Below are 24,291 nucleotides of genomic sequence, written 5' to 3'. Positions count from 1 at the left end.
TCGGCTCTTTTGAGGAATTTGTAAAGTGGAACAGAGAAGTGAGGTCACAGGAGAGGGAACTTGGATCTGAGGAGAATTTTTTAAAGATGGGAAACAAGATAACACATGTTTACGTGATATAAATAATCAAATAAAGATAGAAATACTAATGATACAGAAGAGAGAGGAAACTAGAGTGTGAGAAGAGGTGAGAGGAGGTGAGATTCAGTGCATAGGTCAAGGAGTTGGCCTGAAGGAGAAGCATAGTCTGTTGACCAAATAAAGAAGAATGTTCCAGCTTCACTTAGTGATAATAGTTGTTTGTGTCTGATTTCTGAGGGCATCATGTCCTCTGAAAAAAATGTGGCATTAACCTCAAATATAATGGTGACCTTCACTATATGTTGAGTAGATTGAACGTGCGATGGCAAATGTGAGTAAGCCTAGTGGAAACACACATGGCATTAAGTAGCAAAAACTTACATTCAATAATAAATCATCAAACCCATAGTTTTTATTCACAAATAATTTTGAGAATTGTTTTGAGTTTAACTGAACTGAACTAAACTCTTTTTAGGGGGCTAAAATATAACAGTAAGTGCTTCTGTCTTAATTTAGTCAACAAACTTCTACTGAAAGGATCTAAAGATGAGTAAAATATAATTTTTGTTTTTACACTTGATCTTAGCCAAAAGGCCGAGAAGCGATTATAATTTTTGTTTTTAAGGGGCCAGTAAGGAGAGTGTAGAAGAGAATTAGCAATTATAATACAGTGTGATTAGTGCAATGATAAAAGTTAATGCACATGGACATATAGGAATAAAGAGGAGAAATAAATCATTAGTGAGATAGAGCAGGACACATAAAGACCTCCCTTATACAGATTTGTAACCAAAGTTTTGAAGGATGATTTGATAACAAGATGAACTGTGAAGACTAGTGTCCAGAATGAGGAAGCAGAACAAAGGTGAGAAACAGCCTGACGGCATAAGGCCAAAGGCTCTGAATGCTGCAGCGTGCCACCTCCCGGGGCATGTGAGTTAGTACAATTATAATTACTGTTGCACAGCACTACCAAGCCTCCCATACTCAATACCAACTGTGACTTCATTGCAAATATATGTGTGAACTGTGAATTAATATTCACATTCCATTAATTTATCATTATATTACAATCCAGAACATATACTATGAAGTATAAAACCTGTGTGAAAAAAATTTTCTTTTAATTTCACAGTAAATCTTATGTATGTATTATTAGAACTACTTCAATGGCTATCATTGGTTCTCTTTCATAAAATAATTTCTTATTTTAGTGGTTCCAGATAGGATCTATTTAATTTGACACACATTTTAACTGTTAAATGTTATTTTTCTATTAAAATTCATAAAGTCAAGGAAAACTTCAATTCAATACAAGTTAAATGCCTTACCTCCCACCTGCCATCTGCACAAAGCATATAATTTCCCTAAAATTATGCAAAAATTAGCTAATTAAGATTTAATTTACTAATCCTTGCTCAGTTAAACTAGTGACATATGCAAATTGCCTGCTGAGCCCTTTAAAATTTTTGAAGCAAATGATAAACAAGATTTCTTTTGAGTTTAAAAAAAATGTAAAGAATCTGGTGATTGACACAACATAGCAGTAGATAGTTGCATAAATACTTACTGTAGTTTTATTAGAAGCACAAATTGGCATATTCATAAAAAGCTGATGAAATGCTTGTATAGGGATGTTAATTACAATGTCTCAAGGATCCTAAAGGCATTAGAACAAGAGGAAATTAACAAGATGGACCTCCAAAAAAATATATATTCCGTTCCTTATTTATACAATTATGGAAATTTTCATAGTTTTTCTAAAACATTGGTTCACTGCTTTTCACCTTTGAAAAAAAATCCTCTTCAATGAAAAACAGAATACGTACAATATTTTGGGGGGAATTACTTGGAATGATTTAGCATTGAGTTTCCTTAAGAAAGGGTCAGTGAATATCAAACAATTCCTTAAGTCAATATGGTGCGTGAATGTTTTCTAGACTCCAAAACTCTAGTTGCCTTATTGAATCATTCAGTGTTAAGGAAGCTGCGTTGGTGTTGTATAAAAATGGATCAACCAAGAGGAAAGATACATTGTGTGTGTGTGTGTGTGTGTGTGTGTCAGTGTTACGATAAATGAGTTTATATGAATAGCTGACTTTTTGAATAGTTGACTTTTCATATAGTTAAAACAGACCGGAGGACTAAACAGATCCACATTAAGTACATTCTAAAAAAATCTTTTAAAAACAATTTATTTGTTGGCAAATGGTATTTTCCCTTGTGCTATAACATGATACAATATCGTTTTAAATGATTGAATATTATATATTTGATGATTCCTAAAATGATATGAAAAGTTCTCATTTGTTTATTTTATAATGTAGAACACTGTGCGGGGTCTTTTATATATACTGTTTAGGAACATCTTTGGACCTCTGATCTCTGGTATTATAAGATAACACATGTATATTGTTTTAAGCAACTAAATTTATTGCAATTTGTTATAGCAGCAATTGGAAATTAATAGAGTTACCTATTATTATCATCACTGATATCTACAGAGAACACTTATTTTGCAGCTGTACTGGGAAAACAAAATGATCATCTCTGGAGATGTCTGGTTTTGACTATTGGCTAAATAAATGGCAGTGAGATGGATCATGTGCTTGTTACAGTTTGAAACTCCCTTGGGGACCAGCAGCGTCTGTCTGTTTACTGATGGCTTCACTTAGCATAACTGATTAGACAATCTGGCTTGGCTACGTGACCAGAGGAGAAAAAAGACCCCACTGGAAATTCTTCCTTTAATTTTCTTGAAGTCAAGATTCACAGCACAGTTCTTGGTGGTTCAGTCTGGAGCAAAGGGTTTCCATATGTGAATCAGGATCCTTGGAAACTTAAACTTGGATGTGTCTCTACCAATAATTCTCACCTGCACTTACTATACATATCCTTTGCCTTTAAATGAAAGCCTTGTGTACATATGCTTGGTAGAGTCTTGTAAGTTCTTTCACATATCCAAACTTGATACGTTTTTACACTATTATTTCACATATTTTTAATATTTCTGCTTTCTTTTTTTTTTTTGAGAGATTTTGCTCAGAAGATTCTATTCCTTTTTTTTTTTAAAGATTTTATTTATTTATTTGACTGAGAGAGAGACAGCCAGCAAGAGAGGGAACACAAGCAGGGGGAGTGGGAGAGGAAGAAGCAGGCTCCCAGTGCTCCCAGTGGAGCAGGGAGCCTGATGTGGGGCTTGATCCCAGGATTCTGGGATCATGCCCCTAGCTGAAGGCAGACGCTTAACAACTGAGCCACCCAGGCTCCCCAACATTTCTGCTTTCTAAATTAGGTTCTAGAAATGGCATTCGCTCCACAAGATATCCAGAAATCCCTGTAACAGGTGTCCTGTTATACAATTTGTTATGCAATGCCTTATTAATTATATTAGGATATCACCCTACAATTTCATTTCTTAAACGTTTGCATCCCCCCAATTATTGTGAATGTACTAATCACTGAACATTGAGTTCAAGGGAAATGACTGAATTAATCTTGTACACACAGACACACATGCAGACACACACACAAACTGTACATAATCTCAAAAGGTATGGCTTTTAGCATCATTTCCATCATTGACTAATAGTTCATAAATAGATATTTCTTTAGAATGCTCATTAGAATGCTTCAGAGGACCCTCAAAACAATCACCAATGTGGCAGATTAGCAAACATGCAAAGAGCCCACTTGCTATGAAGTGCATTTCATGTTATAGCAGCAGAGGGTAATCAACCAGAAATTAATCCTTTTTGTGTTGTGACCCATATAACTGTGAAGTGAAATGTGATCTTGACATTGGGAACTGCAGTTGCTTGCAATCACGCAGGAGTAATGCTATTCAAGTGACATCATTTTGTGAGGTTTCAATTAGTTCACACAATAGGGGGCTTTATGATGATAGGAGCACGAGTCAAACTAATATCAAGGGGTTATCAAAACAGTGTTGTTTCAATGAATCAGTCAACCATTCCCCCTTCGTTCATCATTGAGTTTAGATGTAGGTCTCAAGAGTTGGTTAATATGGAGTCTTGTGGAGTTTGGATCTCAGATTATGAAGTCAGGTGATCTTTCACTTTTTATACTTTCTCTTTTAATACCTGCTTATTTTATCATGTGATAATGGTGAAGGCATAAAGAATCTCTGCAGGATTAATGATCTGAGGAAGGGAATTGCAAGCACAAGAGGAAGTTGCTAGCTATTAGCCCTCAATGACCACTCATTCTTGAAAAATACACCTGAAGTCTTATCGCCTTTTTGAATTAAACTGATGGTAAAATAAAACAAATAAAACAGAACCTTCCATCTACATTCATTTAAAAAAATATCTCATACATTAAATGATCAACCAGTTTAACTATACTAGATGTTAAATATGCTATGCAAATTACAGCAATTCATTTATTCACCTACATAACAAAAAGTTAACTCTTTGCTATATGTCAGGCAGTGTGTTGGATTGTACTAACACAAGCTGAATAATGATTCTAGTATTTATATATAGAGTCTCAAGACTACTATGTAGGGTAGGTTCTAGAATACTTTCTAGACATAGAGTTATCTTTTCACTGAGTTCATATCTTTAATTAAAAATAAATTTTAAGAAATAAATGTTAGAAAGCACATATTTATTTATATGAGTGTATATGAAAGCACCACTTATTGTAGAAACAAATGTAATTATAATAAGGGAAAAGCTAATTAATTTCTGATGTAATCCATAATGAAATATTACACAGCCATTAAAAATCATGTTGTTCAAGGGAATTAGTAACATAAAAAGTCCTCAAGATTTAATCGTTGATGTAGAATAAACATATCAAACAAAATATGCATTATGAATCAAATTATGATAGTATATATGTGACTATTTAAAAAGACCTGAAAAAAACTTAAGCAGCAATAATTCTAGGGGGCCACAATTTTGAAAAACAATTTGTAAAGGTGGTCTTATCATATTTTATCAAGGTATTATAAATAATTTTTGAAAATCAAGAAAATCTGAGTATAATTGATAATGGGTAGAAATTTATGTAGATATTCAAAACAACTAATGGATAATTTCAATGATACAAGAAATACTTAGCACAATGTTAAGTGAAACCATGATGATGTTCTCAGCCATATAAATATACATAAGGATGGTAGTAGTATAACCTTGAAGCTGTAGCCAAAGATTGAAACATAGCCTCGATATCTGCAGAATGAAAATGGATATCATCTTAGCATCTAGGAAGACAGTAAGATCCTCAAGTAGACAAGAAGACTCAAGACAGTTCTGTCATTTTTTTTTTAATTCTTTAGACACAGGAGGAAGATAGTTTTATATCTTAACAAAAAAAATACAAAAAGGAAACAAGATATTTGGTATACTGAATAGGTTGGAAACTTCCTGTGTAGATTAGGGTCTTGAACTCTGTAAATTCTGAGGACTGTAAGATAAACCCCTCTTTATCATGAAGTGTTTGACACAAACTACATGTAGGATTCAATGTATCTCAGCAAAGGCTTCAGCTTGAATTCAATCAGAGCTCCAGCTAAACTCTCAGCCCATCAGGCAAACTCTGCCTACTGAGAAGATTGCCTATCAATTAGTATATGCAATTACTTTATTGTGAGTGAATGTTAATTTTCAGAACACAAGAAAATGAAACCTATACATTAAATATTTGGATCTTATGAAAAAAATGGATATTTTGCATTTTAAAGATTTGTAATGTTTAAGATATTCTGACCTACTGGAGAAATATTAAGCTTTCTGAAGCCAAATGACCATATATAATCGAATAACTTAGTTGTGATTTTTGGTGGAAATCTTTCTAAATTTTTATAAAATCTTGGAACATGAAATTCCTCATATTTATGAATTTAACATGCTAGATTTAAGTACTTTGGAAGGGTTTTTTTATTATTATTACTAAAATAGAAAACTGAAGTACTTCAAAATGGAAATAGCACATAAATTTACAACTGTAGTATAAAATAATTGAAGGAGCTTAAGAAACTTTGTAATTGGGACCAAATATTATCAAAGACACCCTACAATTGAATGTTTAAAGTATTTCAGATTACACATTTGTCAAATGTTGGCAAAATGAATTTAATACTTAATGGAGAGCTACGTTTCTAATTATAATATTAGTAGCAATTAATAATTTCAAAAATGTACCTCTGAATGATCATCTTTTCTAGGCCCCTATAACTGCTACTGAGAATATTAGATACCTACATTAATAATATGATACGCATACAAATAATAACTCTGAAAGGAAATATACCAAAATATTTATGGTAACTAGCCTCCATTTCATGCAATTATATATTTTTATATTTTCTCAATTTCTTTTTTTTTTTTTTAAAGATTTTGCTTTAATTTGAGGAGAGAGAGAGCTTACACAGGAGCAGGCAGAAGAGCAGAGAGAGAAGCAGATTCCCTGCTGAGCAGGGAGCTGATGATGGGCTCAATTCTAGGACCCTGAGATCATGACCAGAGCCAAAAGCAGATGCCTAACCGACTGAGTCACCCAGGTGCCCCTATTTTCTCAATTTTCTACAGTCACCATATATTGTCTTATAACTGAAAAATATTAAAGATTAATCTTTTTGTGAGATTGCACTTTGATTTGCCTCTTTCTCCTACAAACAAACACAGCATCCAACCACTAAAATTAAAAGTTTAAAAATTAGAATATAAACTCTTAGGAATTTTGAAATTAATTCGTATCAATTATCTTGCTAGTTCAAACACTATATTGCAATTGTTGTTAAAGGTAACAGTAAAATATGCTGTGATTTAAATCAATTTATATAAAGATGTGATGCTATTTCATCATGGACCTACTGAAAAAAATGTCTTTGCTCTCAAGAAGTAGGCTCTTGCCTGGATTCAGAAAATCTAATTAAAAGTTACCAATTCTGCAACCACTTTACCACTTGACCACAATGTGACTCTGGACAAATGACCAGGCTCTCCTTGCTTCTTCCTGAGAAAAAATGGGAATAACACCACCACTTCACAGGATTATTATAAATATTTAAAAACAACTAAAAGTGAATACACTAAACTATGAAATCATATACCAATGGAAAGTTATTTTTTTTCCTTTTATGGTCTTTATAGAAATATCATAATGATAGCAAACACATTTCGTGTTTTCATGAAGCCTAAAATTTAGCCATAGTTTGTAGAGTGTATTAAACCAGGCCCTAGAGTAAACAAATTCTTCAACAGAACTAAAGCACTCTGATGAAGAGATAAACAGGAGTATGAATGAATGGGTCATATGATTAGGGAGAATATGAAAAAGATTAAACTGACATTGTGAAAAATAACAATTGCTTTGCTTAAAATGCCATAGGCTAAGTACTGTGATAAACAGGTGAGATGCAAGATTAACAGCAGCATATAACCTAGTGTGAGAAGTGACAGCATAGAGATGAATATATACTGACTGCCAGTGGGGTTTGTAGGTATTTCAGAGGGATTATGGAGAACTTAACAGCGATGTTTGATCAGGGTTTTGAAGAATGAGCGGAAGTTTCATCAGGCACAAAAGGGAAAAAAAAGGTCATTTTAGGTAAAGGGAACAGCACTTTTGAAGGCAGAGTAGTAGGACATTTCTTGGAGTATCTGAGAATGTTTTAAACATTTCTCCACTACCGGATGCTAGGCAGAGTTCAATCATATATTCTGCAACATTAGAGGGCAGATATATTTCAAGGAACGTAGGGAAGCATTGGATTGGTGTTGTATACCTCAGTATCTCAATTTTATGGTTATGCTTTTTTTCCCCTGTTGTATATAAATGTGTTTCTATGCATTAAAATGTTAATTTCAATCAACACACATAAGTAGGGATGGTCTGAAAGCTATGTCGGTTTTCACACAAATATTTTTTTTCACTTCAAGTGTACGTCACTTGAAAGAAAAATAATGCTTTTAATAAAAACAATTATGAGAAGTCAAAGACTCAAATCTCAGATTGCTAGCAAACTTTTCCATAACAGAACCTGGTAACTACATGGTCCCAGATAACAAATTCCAAGATTACACTGCTTCATTTGCCTTTTGTAGTAGTTTGCTTGTTTTTCCTTTGGCATTTTCCTTAACAGTTTATAGCATAGGCAGAACTGTCTAATAGTGCTTAGAATTCCCTAGAGATCAATTAAAAGAAAGAGAATCATTGTTCCTGGCAGGTTTACAATTGCACTGACACTTGAAATCACTTAATAACTCATCTAAAAAATAAATCCCCCAAACTAACCTTTGGGAAGAAGTCAACCAAGATTTGCTGTTTTTAATTCTATTGCCAATAGCAGCAATTTCATTTCTTTCTGTATAATGAAATAATTACTTGTTCACCTACAGACTCTTACATTTCCCTTGGGAACATCAACAGAAGGAAAAGAAGTGCAAATTATTTGACTAAGAATTTAAAATATTAATGTTTGGGAGGATTAAGTAGTGTCAAATAATAATTTCACCTCAAAGAACAAGATAGTTTGGGGAAGGAGTAGGGAGAGAGACCATTGAGATAATTAGAACCAATGTTCAGTTTCCACAGGGTGAAGGTATCAAGTGATTTTGTGTATGTGTGTTTTGTTTTTTGCTCCCAAATTTATCGAGATAGAATCCACATACAATTCACCTATTTAACATGCACAATTTAATGTTTTTTAGGTATATTCACAGTGTCATGCAACCATCACCAAAATCTAACAATAGAACATTTTTGTTCCCCTTTAAATAAACCCATGCCCATCTCCAGTCACTCCTCATTCCCCTCATTCCTTCACAAACTTAAGCAACAACTAATAAACTTTCTGTAGATTATTACGTGAAAAAAATGTTATTTTTTTGTAAAGGCTGTGAGGTCCAATGTCATTCTTTTGCATATGGTAATGCAGGTGTCCAATGTCATTCTTTTGCATATGGTAATGCAGGTGTCTCTGTACCATTTGCAGAAAAGAAAATTCATTCCCTACCAAATGATTTTGGTACTCTAATTGAAAAACTATTGATCATAGATATATGGGTTTATTTTTGGACTCTCAATTTTATTCTGTCTTTGTATCTATCTTTGCTCCAGTATCACATCATCATGATTACCTTAGCTTTGTAATAAGTTGAAATCAGAAATGTGAGCCCTCACACTTCATTCTCCTTTGTCAAGATTGTTTTCGCTATTATGAATAACTTGCACTTCCATATAAATTTTAGGAGTATCTTGTCAATTTCTGCAAAAAGGTCAAGTGGGATTCAAATAGGGATTGTGTTAACCTGTAACTCAATTTGGGAGGTATTGCTGCTTTAACAATAGTAAACTCCTGATCCATGGATGTGGACTATTTTCCCATTTATGTCAATCTTCTTTTTTTTTTTTTAAGATTTTATTTATTTATTTGACAGAGATAGAGACAGCCAGTGAGAGAGGGAACACAAGCAGGGGGAATGGGAGAGGAAGAAGCAGGCTCACAGCAGAGGAGCCTGATGTGGGGCTCGATCCCATAACGCCAGGATCACGCCCTGAGCCTAAGGCAGATGCTTAACCGCTGTGCCACCCAGACACCCCATGTCAATCTTATTTGAAAAACATTTTATAGTTTTCAGTATATAAGTCGTGTACTTATTTTGTTAAACTTATTTGTAAGTTTTTGATATTATTATAAATGGAGTTGTTTTCTTAGTTTTGTTTTCAGAATATTTATTGCCAACATATAGAAATACAATTGATTTGTGTATGCTGATCATATATCCTATAACTTTATTGAAATTTTTAATAGCTCTAATCATTGTCTCCTTGATTACTTAGGATTTTTTTTCTGTTCAAAATCACATCACCTTTAAACAGAGATACCTACCTTTGGAGCACCTGGGTGGCTCAGTCTGTTAAGCATAGGACTCTGGATTTCAGATCAGTTCATGATCAGCGTTGTGAGATCAAGCCCCACGTAGGGCTCTGCACTGGGTTTGGAGCCTACTTAAGAATTTCTCTCTCCCTCTTCTCTTCCTCCATCCCTGTCAAATAAGTAAGTAAGTAAATAAAAAAATAATTAACAGAGATAGCTTTAGTCTTTCCTTTGAACTTTGGATTACTTTTATTTAATTTTCTTAATTGTTCTGGCTAGAACCTTCATTAAAATAGTTAACACAAATAAGGAGAGTTGATTTTTTTTCTCCCTTTTTAAATTCATAATGTCAGCAGGAGAGCATTTAGCCTTTTAACATTAAGTAAAATGTTAATTGTGGGTTTTTTGTAGATACCCTTTATCAAGTTGATAAAGTTCCCTCCTATTCCTAGTTTGTTAAGTGTTTTTATTATAAAACAATATTGAGTTATGTTAAATGTTTTTATTGTGTTTATTGTGATATTAATGATTTTTATCCTTTGTTCTATTGATATGATGTATTACATTAATTGATTTTCAGATGTTAAGCCAACCTTGCATCCTGGAATAAATGTCACTTGGCTGTGGTATATAATTCTTCTTATACATTGCTGGATTCACTTTGCTAATACTTTATCGATTTTTTTGCATCTATATTCATAAGGGGTATTAGTCTGTATTTCTCTTTTCCTGTGATGCCTTTGGTGTCAGGGGTACTTTGGATCCATAGCCACTGGTTTGGGAGACATTCCCTCCTCTTCTATTTTTTAGAAGAGATGGAAAATTTTATACTGAAGAATGTAAGTTGATATTGGTATAGAATAATAAATTGACATAGAATAATAAACTTTTTTGAAAAGTTAATGTTAATTCTTCTTTAAATGTTTTGTAAGTTTTACCAGAGAGGCTATCTGAGCCTGGGATTTTCTTTTCGGGAAGTTTTTTGCTTAAAAATTCAATATCTCTACATGTATTAGGTCTATTTGGATTTTCTATTTTCTCCTAATACAGTTTTAGTAGCTTATGTCTTTCTAGAAATTTTCCCATTTTATACAAGTTATCTAATTTGTTGCATACAGTTGCTAATAATGTTCCCTTGTAAAGAGAAAAATGTTTATTTCTCTGTGGTATGAAAAGATATAGCCTGTTTTATTCCTTATTTTAGTAATTTGGGGTTTCTTTCTTTTATTCTGGAGCAGTCTGACTAAATGTTCGTCAATTTTATTGATCTCAAAGAATCAAATTTTTGTTTAATATTTTAATATTTTCTCTCTTTCTCTTAATTTCTTTCTTCTTTATTCTTTCTTTCTCTCTTCTTTACTTTTAAGTAGGCTCCATGCTTGAACTCACAATCCTGAGATCAATACCTGAGCTGAGATCAAGAGTTGGATGTTTAACCAACTGAGCCACCCAGGTGCCCCTGTTTTGTTTATTTTTGCTACTATTTTCTTGTCTCATTTACTTTCATTCTAATCTTTATCATTTCTTTCCTTCTACTTGTTTTCAGTTTCGTTTGTCTTTGTTTTTCCAGTGTCCTAAGGGAAAAATCAGGTTACTGATTTGAGATCTTTCTTTTCAGACATTTGCAGCTGTAAATCTTCCTCTACGCTCTGCTTTAGCTAAACGTCATATGCTTTGTTATTCTCTTAATTTTTATTCATCTTAAAATAGTCTCTAATTTCCCTTGTAATTTCTTCTTTGACTCACTGGTTATTTAGATGTATGCTGTTTAATTTTCATATATTTGTAGATTTAACAGATTTCTTTCTATTATCAATTTTTAATTTTATTTAATTGCAGCTGCAGAACATACTTTGATTTTAAACTTTTTAAATTTATTAAGGCTTGTTTTATGTCCTAACAGATAGTCTATCTGGAAAATGTTTCATGTGCACTAGAAAGAAATGTACCCCACTGTTCTTGTGTGAAAGGTTCTACAGATGTCTATTAGGTCTAGTTGTTTTGTAGTGTTTTTTCAAGTTTCTATTTCCTTGCAGCTCCTGTGCCTAGGTTTCCATAAATTATTAAATTGAGGTATTAAAGTCTCCAACTATTATTGCTAGACTGTCTATTTTTCCCTTTAATTCCATTAGTTTTGCTCCTTTTAGTTTTAGAACTAAATTCCATTTAGTTTTGTGGATTTGAGTTAATATTCAGGGAGAATACTATTTTTGAATGACTAATATCTTGGATTTCAAAACTGTATCTATATCTTGGAACTTATTTTAGGACATTGTACCATTTTTAATATTATATCATATGAGAAATTCACATGGTTTAAGTGCCAGATTTACAGTCAAGTTAACCTGTATTTAAATCTTGCTTTCATTCCTTTCTATTATGGAACCTGGGTGAAATTATTTGGTTTTCTGAATTTCTTTCCTTATGGACTTCCATCATCTGCCATCAGATAACCTTTTTATTCTCAAGTACCACCACTCACTCCCTGGAACCCAAGTTCTATTATAGTCCTTTCAATAAATGTATTGTTCCATATATTTATTTATATACTTCCTTGTTTTTACTTCATAGGTTGTCTCTCCTCTTTGCTAGAACTTAGATAATATTCTCCTACATCCAACTCAAGCATCATCTTCTCTGCAACCCAACAAAGATGATATTTGCTTTTTACTATTTCACCATGCACCTTATATAGGCTACTTGTTTAAAATATTCATTTAAGATCCCATTTCCTTACAATAGAAAGATTTCATTGAAAAAAGGAACTTTCCTCTTTGCCTAACTCCATGTCTGCTGCATGCAAGATATTAAACAAAGATTTGCTGCATTGGACAGAACTGAATCAAGAGTTATATAAACACATTCTGAAGCAAAGGTCAAATAAAGTCGTTCTCCTTTGTAATCAGTACATAATAATGCTCAACTTAGGAAACACAGATCTAGGTTGGCAAGGCAGAATGATTGTGTTTTTTACAGGTCACTGAATCAGGATGGAAATGAACATAGATTTTGCCCTGGGACTGCCTCTGCAATCTTTACAAATGTTCGTATTGTTCCTAAATCAAATTTCTTTGCCTCTGAGCCTCAATTTATGCTGTTCCCGAACCTTAAAAAGTTATAATGATCTGTCCCACCAGCCCAGCCTCATCTTTGCTCCTATCTCTTTCATTTCATGTTGTAGGACCAGCAGGTTCTTTCTCATAAATTCTCTCTCACACTTCCTTGAATCACTGTACATGCTGTTACCTCGCCTTGGACGTCCTCCACCTCAACTCTAAACTTATTCATCTGGCAAACCTGCAATTTATTTTTGAAGCTCAGTTTAAGCTACATCATCTGTGAAATAGTTCCTGATTTCCACAGCACTTTTAGGGATTTCTTTCCTGTGTTTCCACTGGAATGTGTAGAAATAAGGCAATGATACTGCAATTAATTGCATTTATGTAAGTTATTTGAGGTCATGTAATGGTTATTTCACTTTTGAGTTCTCATAACATAACATGGCTCCTGGCATACATTGGGGGCTTAATAAATATTAGTTAAATTAATGAACTGTAAATTCATTAACAGTAAGATTTTCTTATCCTTGCTTTCCCTACAAAATAAATATTAACCTAATCATAAAAAATTAACTCTTCTTTTCAGGTGGAAGTTAAATGTTGGTAATATATAAAATGAAAAACATGTCTGAATACATTTATTTTAAAGTTAAGTAATTGCATTAGGAAAGCCTTTTCTTTTTTCTTCGGATCTATTTATTAATTTGAGAGAGAGAGCTCAATCAGGGGGAGGGGCAGAGAGGGAGAGACAGAGAAGCAGACTTCCCACTGAGCATGGAGTCCAACAAAGGGCTCAATCCCATGACCCCAAGGTCACGACCTAAGCCAAAATCAAGAGTTGGATGCTTAGCCAACTGAACCACCCAGGCAGTCCTAGGAAAGCCATTTCTAATTTGAGAAAGACTGGGGATTGTCATTAAAAAGCTCAAATTGTAGAATGTCTGTGAAGAAGTGCTTGGGCAGGTTTTTAATCACTTATAGTTCCTACGTTGGTGTAAGAAAAGGCAAATGCTGCAGTATTAACAAAGTTTATCTGAGCACATGTTAATAAGTATTCCATAAATATACACTGAATGCAAAGTACCAGTTTTATTACCAGTAAGCCAACTGGGACACTACATTGAGGTAAGGTGGGAAAAGGATGAGAGGAAGTTATTAACTGGAAATAAATGAAAGTTGAATTTTCCATCTTTCTTCATAAAATAAAAAATAAAACTTTATGTCAAAAGTCCACAGCCGATATTATTTCATATAGTAATTAATCTTGGCAGTCTAATAGGTATCAGACCACTATATCACATTAAATATAGGTTCACTATATTTAATTTAACTATCCTTCTACAAGTGGATACTCAAGCATTTCATTTTTGTCTATAAAGCTTTTTCACACTTACTTTTTGATGTTCTGGATGCATTAAGATTCAGAAGTCTTATTTGAAGATGATATGAATAAATGTTTAAAAATAATGAACATTAACAAGAAAGTAAAAAGACTACTTGCAGAATGGGAGAATATTTGATAATTATAGATCTGTTAAGGATCTAGTATCCAGAATATGTAAATACATCATACAATTCAACAATATAAAGATAAATATTCAAAATGGGTAAAGAACTTGAATAGGCATTTCTCCAAACAAGATAAACAAATGGTCAATAAGTGCATAAAATAATTTCAACAGCATCAGTAATTAAGACAGTGCAAATCAAAACCACAAGATAAACACTTCACATTCACTAGTATGTATATGTTTTTAAAAATCAGAAAATAACAAGTGTTGGTGAAGACATGGATGTGGAGATACTAGAACCCTCCTATATTGCTGGTGGGAATGCAAAATGGTTCAGCTACTATGGAAAACAGTGGCTGTTTCTCAAATAGCTAAACATAAAATTATGATATGACCCAGCAATTCCATAGTTGCATTGTGAATATATTTAATACTACTGAATTGTTCACTTCAAAATGATTAATTTTATATTATGTGAATTTCACCTCAATAATAAAAAATTAAAATGCTTATCATATTATTATATTGAAAAAGCAAAATACAAATAGAATTTCCAAGATTATTTTGGCAATGTAAAATATAAATGTAAAATAAACTGAAGAAGATAACATCAATGTGTTAAGAGCGGTAAACTATGGATAAGATTATGGATGTATCTTTTATTTATATCTGTTTAGAACAGCAACTCCTATTATTGATGACCTCATGTTTCCTAGATGTTGTGTTGGGTCCTATATTATCTCATTTAATACTTCCTTATATTATCTAATTTGATACTTACAAATATTACTATATTTACTTCATAGAAAACTGAGGCTCAGAGAGATTTGTAAATAAACCAAGATAACAAAGCTAAAAAGTGACAATGCCAACATTTTAACCCAGGTTGATCAGAAACCAAAATTTTGTTATTTAATTTACAGTATTCCCTTTTCACAATTTTTCTCTAAAATATTTCCTTAACAGCACTGCTTTGTCATTAGATGTTTAAAAACAGAATTCTTACTTACTCAAATCTTCTTAAGCTTACTTAAGATTAAAATTTGAGTTTTGCCATTTGGTCATGTTTGTTTTTAAGGATACTTTGTGTCTGAACATGTGTATGATTCATAATGCATTTTTATTTCCTGAGTAGAGGAAGGTAGTTTTCAAAATCAAGGTCCTTTCGTCTATCTCATTAGCTGAGACTGTTAACAGTTGATCTTACAGACTGCACTTTTTCAGGGGGCCCACAAACTCATGTGTTGGTATGACAGGCAACCAATAAAAAAGCTGTCTTTCCACTAATACACTGATACCATTTCTTACTTTTTTTGTTGAATTCACCTCATCGTTGCAATCTTCAGTTTCATTATCACTGTCATAAAAAAGCTTCTCTAAATTTCCAATAGGCACCATGGTACCTCACAGCCATACAATTTTGCAGAGGTTAGATGTTAAGTGGGGCTTATGATGGTAAATTTGGGCATGAAATAAGTACATAGATAGGAAGTACCCAGGCATTTTGATTAAAAAAAAATCATGCATTATTTGGGTGCTGTGTGGCACAGTCAGTTAGGCGCCCAACTCTTAGTTTTGGCTCAGGTCATGATCTTGGGGTCCAGGGATCAAGCCCTACATAGGGCTCTGTGCTCTGTGTGGAGTCTGCTTAAGATTCTTTCTCCCTCTGTCCTTCCCACTCATGCTCTTTCTCACTCTCTCTTGCAAATAAATAAATAAACTTTCAAGAAAAAAAAGAAAACCATGCATTGTCATCCAGACTTAGGACCACCATGCACAATAAAAAAAAATCTGCACACATTTTTCTGTTTTTTAATTCTTGCCTTGCAAGTAGAAAGTAAGGGCTTCAGAGTTATATAGTCTTGGCAACAATTGCTGGATCCACCATTTATAAACTCTGTGATTTGGGAGAAATAGGTTAACTTTACTAACCTCTGTTTCCTTCTCCAAGAAATGAAGACAACAATGTCATGGCGGGGTTGCCACAAGGGTTGTATCCAATATTCTATGTGAAGTGCCAAGCAAAATGCCTGACATCATCATTGCTAAACAAATGTTACTTTTTATTATATTACCACTTAATTATTATGGCTTATTTATGGGGCTGTTCAGGGCTAAGGCCTGTAGTCCAAGTATAGGATTAGAATCTCAGCTAAGATAGAATGAGGTCTAATGTAAAAAATAGTGAGACTCAAGTACTGAGCCTGTCATTAGCCCTACCTACATCTCACCTCACAGAGACCTGGCAACCATGGTTCAGTCATCCCAGGAAGAATTCTGCAGGATTTCCTTTTGGGTAAACTGATCATTGCAAGACACACACACACAAACACACACACACACACACACACACACACTGACATCCAGAAGTGCGCAAAACACATTGCTGGGACCATTAATAGATAAGCACCACTCAGGGCATACACAGTTTTAATAAGCTTTTAAAACTGTGAACATATATTAGATTCATTATAAAACTTTAAAAAATATTGTAAAGAAAAAATTATCTGTAGTTAATAAGTATATATCTAATTTAACTAAAATTGAGCCCCTATTAGGGTCTTTTGTGGAAACCCCTATTAATATGAAAGCAAAAATCTCTTTTTTCTATGTGAAATGTAACTACGTTTACCACATTAAGGTCATTCTTGTGTTGGCATGATGTTTCCCAATGGAGTTTTTTTTTTTTTTTAATCTTATTATTGCTCTAGGAGGCTGGAAAGATGGCAGAGTAAGAGGACTCTAAGCTCACCTCATCTGACAGATACAACTAGATAACACTCACATCAGCATAAATAACCCCCAAAATGATTTGAAGACGAGCAGAGCAAAATCTACAACTTAAGGTAAAGAAGAGGCCACATCCAAGAGGGTAGGAAGGGCAGAGATACTGTGAGGACCTAAATGGACCAAAGCCATCCATGGTGAAGAGGGAGCCAGGGGTGCAGTGGAGGGTAAGAAACAGACTACCACACTGGGGAGCTGGAACAGGGAAGATGAATCCCTATAACATTTGGCTTCGAAAACTGGAGGGCTGACTTTCCTGAGTTCTTACAACGAGCAGAACTTAAAATCTAGAATTTTAAAAATCAGCAGGCTTGGCTCTGTCTATAATGTCACTATATAATAAAAAGGGGGACAATCCAACAGAAGATATAACAGTTGTAAATATTTATGCACTCAATGTGGGAATACCCAAATACATGAAACAGTTAATAAAAAACAAAAAGGAACCAACCAGTAATAAAAGAATAATAATAGGGAACTTTAATACCCTACTACATCAATGTACAGATCATCTAAACAGAAAATCAACAGGGAAATGATGGGTTTGAATGACACACAGGTCCAAATCAATTTAACGGATAAATAAAAAACATTCCATCCTAAAACAGCAGAACACACATTCCTTTCAAGTGCACATGGAACATAAACAACCCACAAAATAAGCCTCAACAAATTCAAGAAGTTCGAATCCATACCATGCATCTTTTCTGGCCACAATGCTGTGAAACTAGAAATCAACCACAAAAAGAAATCTGGAAAGACCACAAATACATGGAGGTTAAATAACATGCTAGTAAACAATGAATGGGTCGACCAGAAAATAAAAGAATAAATTAAAAAGTACGTGGAAACAAATGAAAACGACCTTTGGGATATAGCAAAAGTGGTTCTAAAAGGGAAGATTATAGCAATACAGGCCTACCTCAAGTGGCAAGAAAAAGCTCAAACAAACAAACTAACCATACACCCAGAGGAGCTTGAAAAAGAACAACAAACAAAACCTAAAACTGGAAGGAAATATGAAAGATTAAAGCAGAAATAAATGATGTACAAACTAAAATGAAACAAAACAAAACAAAAAACATTAGAATTGAGCAGTGAAACCAGGAACTGTTTTGAAAAAAATTCAATAAACTTAATAAACTTCTAGTCAGACTTATCAAGAAAAAGAAAAAGACTCAAATAAATAAAATCAAAATGAGAGAGGAGAAATAACAATGAATACCACAAAAAATACAAACAATTATAAGAGAATATTATGAAAACCTATATGTCAGCAAACTGGACAACCTAGAAGAAATGGATAAATTACTAAACATAAACTACCAAACTGAAGCAAGAAGAAATAGAAAATTTGAACAGACTGATAACCAACAAAGAAATGAATCGAAAAACTCGCAGTGAACAGAAATCCAGGACTGGATGACTTCACAGAAAAATTCTACCAAACATTTAATGAAGAGTTAATACCTACTCTTCTCAAACTATTCCAAAAAATAGAAAAGGAAGGGAAATTTCTAAATTCATTACGGTGATACCAAAACCAGATAAATATACCACACCCACACACACACACACACACATAGAAAGAGAGAACTATAGGCCTATACCCTGATGAACACAGACGCAAAAATCCTCAACAAAATACTAATAAACTGAATTTCAACAACACATTAAAAAGCCATTCACCATGATCAAATGAGATTTATTTCTGGATTGCCAGGTGGTTCAATATTATCAAGTCAATCAACATGACATATCACATCAATAAGAGAAAGAATAAGAACTATGTGATCATTTCAATAGACACAGAAAAATTATTTGACATAGTACAATACTCATTCATGATAAAAACCCTCAACAAGGGGCGCCTGGGTGGCTCAGTTGTTAAGGGTCTGCCTTCAGCTCAGGGCATGATCCCAGTGTTCTGGGATTGAGCCCCGCATCAGGCTCCTCTGCTGGGAGCTGCTTCTTCCTCTTCCACTCCCCCTGCTTGTGTTCCCTCTCTCACTGGCTGTCCCTCTTTGTCAAATAAATAAATAAAATCTTAAAAAAAAAACACAACACCTCAACAAAGTAGGTTTAAAGGGAACATACCTGAATATAAAAAAGTCTTTATATGAAAAACCCACAGCTAACACCATACTCAATGGAGAAAAACTGAGAACTTTTCCCCTAAGGACAGGACAAGGATGTCAACTGTCACCACTTTTATTCAACATAGTACTGGAAATACTAGCCACAGAAATCAGACAACAAAAAGAAATACAAGGCATCCAAATCGGTAAGGAAGAAGTAAAACTTCCACTATTTGCAGATGACATATACTATATACAGAAAATCCTAAAGACTCCACTAAAAAACTCCTAGAACTGGTAAGTGAACTCAGTGAGGAAGCAGGATACAAAATCGATGTACAGAAATCTGTTGCATTCCTATACACTAATAACAAAGTAGCAGAAAGAGAAATTAAAAAAAAATGATCCTATTTATAATTGCACCAAAGATAATAAAATACCCAAGAATAAACCTAACCAAAGAGGTGAAAGACCTGTACTCTGAAAACTATAAAATCCTGATGAAAGAAAATGAAGACAGTGTAAAGAAATGGAAAGGCATTCCATGCTCATGGATTGGAAGACCAAATATTATTAAAATGTCTATATTACCCAAAGCAATCTACATATTTAATGCAATCCTTATCAAAATACCAATACAATTTTTCATAGACCTATAACAAGCAATCCTAAAATTTGTATGGAACCACAAAAGACCCTGAATAGCCAAAGAAATATTGAAAAATAAAAATAAAACTTGAAGGCATCTCAATTGCAGACCTCAAGTTATATTACAAAGCTGTAGTAATCAAAAAAGTATGGTACTGGTACAAAATTGACACATAGATCAATAGAACAGAATGGATAGCCCAGAAATAAATCCAGGATTATATGGTTAATTAATCTTTGACAAAGGAGGCAAGAATACACAATGGGAAAAAGATAGTCCCTTCAAAAGGCAGTGTTAGGAAAACTGGTCAGCTACATGCCAAAGAATGAAACGGTACCACTTTCTTAGGCCATATATAAAAATAAACTCAAAATGGATCAAGGACCTAAATGTGAGACCAGAAACCATAAAAATCCTAAAAGAGAACACAGGCAGTAATTTCTCTGACGTTGATCATAACATCTTACTAGATAATGTCTTCTGAGAAAACAAGGGAAACAAAAGCAAAAATAAACTGTTGGGGCTACATCAAAATAAAAAGCTTCTGTACAGCAAAGGAAGCAACCAACAAAACTAAGAGGCAACCTACAGAATGGGAGAAAATATTTGCAAATAAAGTATCTGACAAAGGGTTATTATCTAAAATATATAATGAACTTATACAACTCAACACTAAACCCCCCCAAATAATGCAATTAAGAAATGAACAGAAGATGTCTTCTCCAAAGAAGATATACAAATGGCCAAAAGACACATGAAACAATGTTCAACATCACTCATCAAAAGAGAAATGAAAATACGTACGACAAAGAGGTATCACCTCACACCTGTCAGAATGGCTAAAATCAATAACTCGGGGTGCTTGAATGGCTCAGTCAGTTAAGTGTCTGACTCTTGATTTCAGCTCAGGTCACGATCTCAGGGTTGTCAGATGGAGACCCGCATCAGGCTCCATGCTAGGCATGCAGTCTGCTTAAGATTCTCCTCCTCTCCCTCCACACCTACCCCACCCCGGGTTTGTGCTATAAACAAACAAACAAACAAATAACTAAATAAATAAAATCAATAACTCAAGAAACAACAAATGCTGGAAAGGATGTGGGGATAAAGGAACCCTTATGCACTGTTGATGGGAATGCAAACTGGTGCAGCAACTGTGGAAGACAGAATGGAGATTCCTTAAAAAAATTAAAAATAGAACTACTCTATCATCCAGGAATTGTGCTAATATGAAGGGATAGATGTACCCATATGTTAACAGCAGCATTATTTATAGTAGCAAAATTATGGAAGCAGTCTAAGTGTTCATTGCTAGACATACGGATAAAGAAGATATATATATATATATCACATCATCTTTATATATATTATATGGTATATTAATTAATTTTATTAAATTAAATTATATTTAAATTAATTCACATTCAATATTAATATATTAATATATAATATACTGTATGTATATATAGTTATATATACATATATAGAATTCAGCCATAAAAAATGAAATCTTTCTATTTGAAACAACATGGATGGATCTACAGAGTAAAATGCTAAGCAAATAACCCAGTCAGAGAAAGATAAATACTCTATGATATCACACATACACAAAACACAGAAACACAAATCACACAGAAACAAAACAAATGAAAGAAAAGAGAGCGAGAGAATGAGAGAGAAATTAGAAAAAATAAACAGACTCATAACCATAGAGAACAAACTGATGGTTACCAGAGGGGAGATAAGGGGGGGATGGGTGAAATAGGTGAAGGGAATTAGAGAGTACACTTATCATAATGAGCACTGAGTGATGTATGGAATTGTTGAATCACTATATTGTACACCTGAAACTAATATAACACTGTATTTTAACTATACTGGAATTAAAATTTAAAATATAAATAAATAAGTAAATAAATGAATACTATGTATTCAAAAAATTTTAAAAATTAAAAAAAATTATTATTATTTGTACATTTTGGTGAATCTATTGATGTGCTGTAAGACCTTTTGAAAATTTACTTATTTCATTTCACATTTCACACCATACAATTTAAACAATCATTTATGTTCTCTACCAATCATTTGTGTTTTTTTTTCAAATGTTTTTAGGTATTAATTTCTAAATTACTTTCACTACAAGATAACAGAGATCATGTACGCTTGAGTTTGTAGTAAAAAAACCACTATGCTCTACTACAAAAAGGACGTACATGGTCATCCAGATTCAAGTAGGCAACATATATTACTATGAATTTTGGCAATGCGCTTCCACAATCAGAATGTGACAGTCCTGGACGACAGATACACTGCATGATGAACAAAACGTTCTTGTTGAAAGGATGGATGGATAATTTACTACACGGTGAGTTGTATATCAGCGTTATACCCATTTTAAAGAGACAAATAATTCATGGGTATGCAAATTTACATGTTTAAATTAAGATTGTTTCATTAAAAGAGAGCTTTTTTAAAAAACATAAATCACATGCAGTATTTAATAAAGTACATTTTACTCTCTATAAAAGGAATATGGTACAATGGAATGCTGATTTCACTTGCCGAGAAAACAGAATTAATCTTGTCTCAGGCACTGAGTTACTACATTGTCTTCCCGAGCCCTATGGGAGTGGAAGGAGGAGAGCAAAATGGGAACATTATTGAAGCACTTTAACTCTGGGAAATTATGCAAAGATATCCCTGATGGTATGGTTATCAAATGGAGACCAGTCATGGTCCACTGAGGACAATCTGTGGTCACTCTTAGCTTTCCTTTTGCTCCCAACTGTGCTATGGTAAGCATTTGGGCCCAAAACAATGGGAGCAGTGGGAAGAACATAACTGAGTTTGAATTCCATTTTTGTCACTTTAGAAATTGTGCAAACTTAATACCATTACAACACCTTGAACTTTAGCTTCCTTATCTTTCTGTTTGGGATAATGTTATCTCATTTCCTACCAACTATGAAGGCTGAGTGAGACTAGGTTGTATATTTAACAAATCTAACACAGTGTCCATAGCACATGTGTTTGATAATATTTTAAATATTAATTCTCCTGCCACTGAGGGAAAAATGTAAGCAAGGGTTTGACCCTGGGGGAAACTGGAAGCATAGCCCCCATGTGAGATGACATCTTAATGTGATTTTCTGTTTTTGTTTTTTTCTCAGGAGACAGAGAAAGGGACAGAGGGAAAACCTTAAGCAGGCTCCAAGCCCAGTGTAGAGCCCAACCCGGGTCTCCATCTCATGACCAGAGACAAAATCAAGAGTCACACTTAACCAACTGAGCCACCCAGGCACCCTCATCTCATTGTGGTTTTGATTTGCACTGAATGGGTTGGTCTTTAAAGAGACATCACTCTTGGAATGCCTAGGAGGCTCAGTCAGTTAATCGTCTGACTCTTGATTTGGGCTCAGGTCAGGATCTCAGAGTCATGAGATCAAGCTGCGCTGAGCATGGAGCCTGCTTAAGATTCTCTCCCTACTTCTCCTTCCACCCCTCCCTGCTCATGCCCCCTCTCTCTCTTTCTTTAAAAAAAAAAAAAAAAGAGAGAGAGAGAGAGAGAGAGACCTCACACTTTGAATGGGCCCTGTGTCATGTGATAGTCACTATCTGGACCAAAGCAGAAATACGGGATAAAAATAGTTTTTAGTAGGAAAACCAATTTTTCTCTGGTACTCTCTATCTCTTTGACTCTAGGAAAGTTAATTAACTATTTTTTTAAATTCAGTTTCTTATATGAAAAATAAAACCAAAAAAATGGGAAATATATGAGTTAACTTTCAGGGATTTATGGTAACCATATTTGTAAAGTCTGTAATACTGTGTCAGGCATACAGTATCCACTATAAAAAGCAGATGTGAATTTTTCATATACATGTTGTAATATTCTTACTGATCTTTTATATCTTTTAATTTAGTAGGAAAAATACGGAGTTAGCTGCTTACAAAAGTGCCAAGTGAAGCTTCCACTTCAGGTCATTAAACCAAGCTTTGGACCATCTTGTAGGCACTTCATACTTGGTTTTGAATCTCCTGTGTTTCAGAGAGCCTTTAAGTTTAGCCCTGGGGGCTGACAGGGCAATGTTGGAACATGACAGGACAGAGGCCCTTCATCCTCTACTCTCCCTATGTATAGACATCAGCCAGGCAAGGATCTGGGGGCTGAGAAGCTTGCAGTTGAAACCTTGCCTCATCATCATCCAAAGTCCTTGACACAGAAACCCAGGAGCATTAAAAAGAAATGAAAAAGGTTGTCCACGCCTGTCTG

The 24,291-nt window shown here is 33.9% G+C and overlaps 2 pseudogenes; both read right to left on the bottom strand.

The window, feature by feature from the left end:
* The window catches only part of LOC100474228, a 145,005-nt pseudogene extending 129,103 nt beyond the window's left edge, over nt 1-15,902 (bottom strand).
* On the bottom strand, nt 556-687 carry LOC117803631 (annotated as a pseudogene).
* Nucleotides 15,903-24,291: the final 8,389 nt, after the last annotated feature.

Source organism: Ailuropoda melanoleuca, chromosome 8 (genome assembly GCF_002007445.2).
Source record: "Ailuropoda melanoleuca isolate Jingjing chromosome 8, ASM200744v2, whole genome shotgun sequence".
Lineage (NCBI taxonomy): Eukaryota > Metazoa > Chordata > Mammalia > Carnivora > Ursidae > Ailuropoda > Ailuropoda melanoleuca.
The sequence above is the reverse complement of the archived record's forward strand: the minus strand, read 5'-3'. Positions and strand labels throughout refer to the sequence as shown.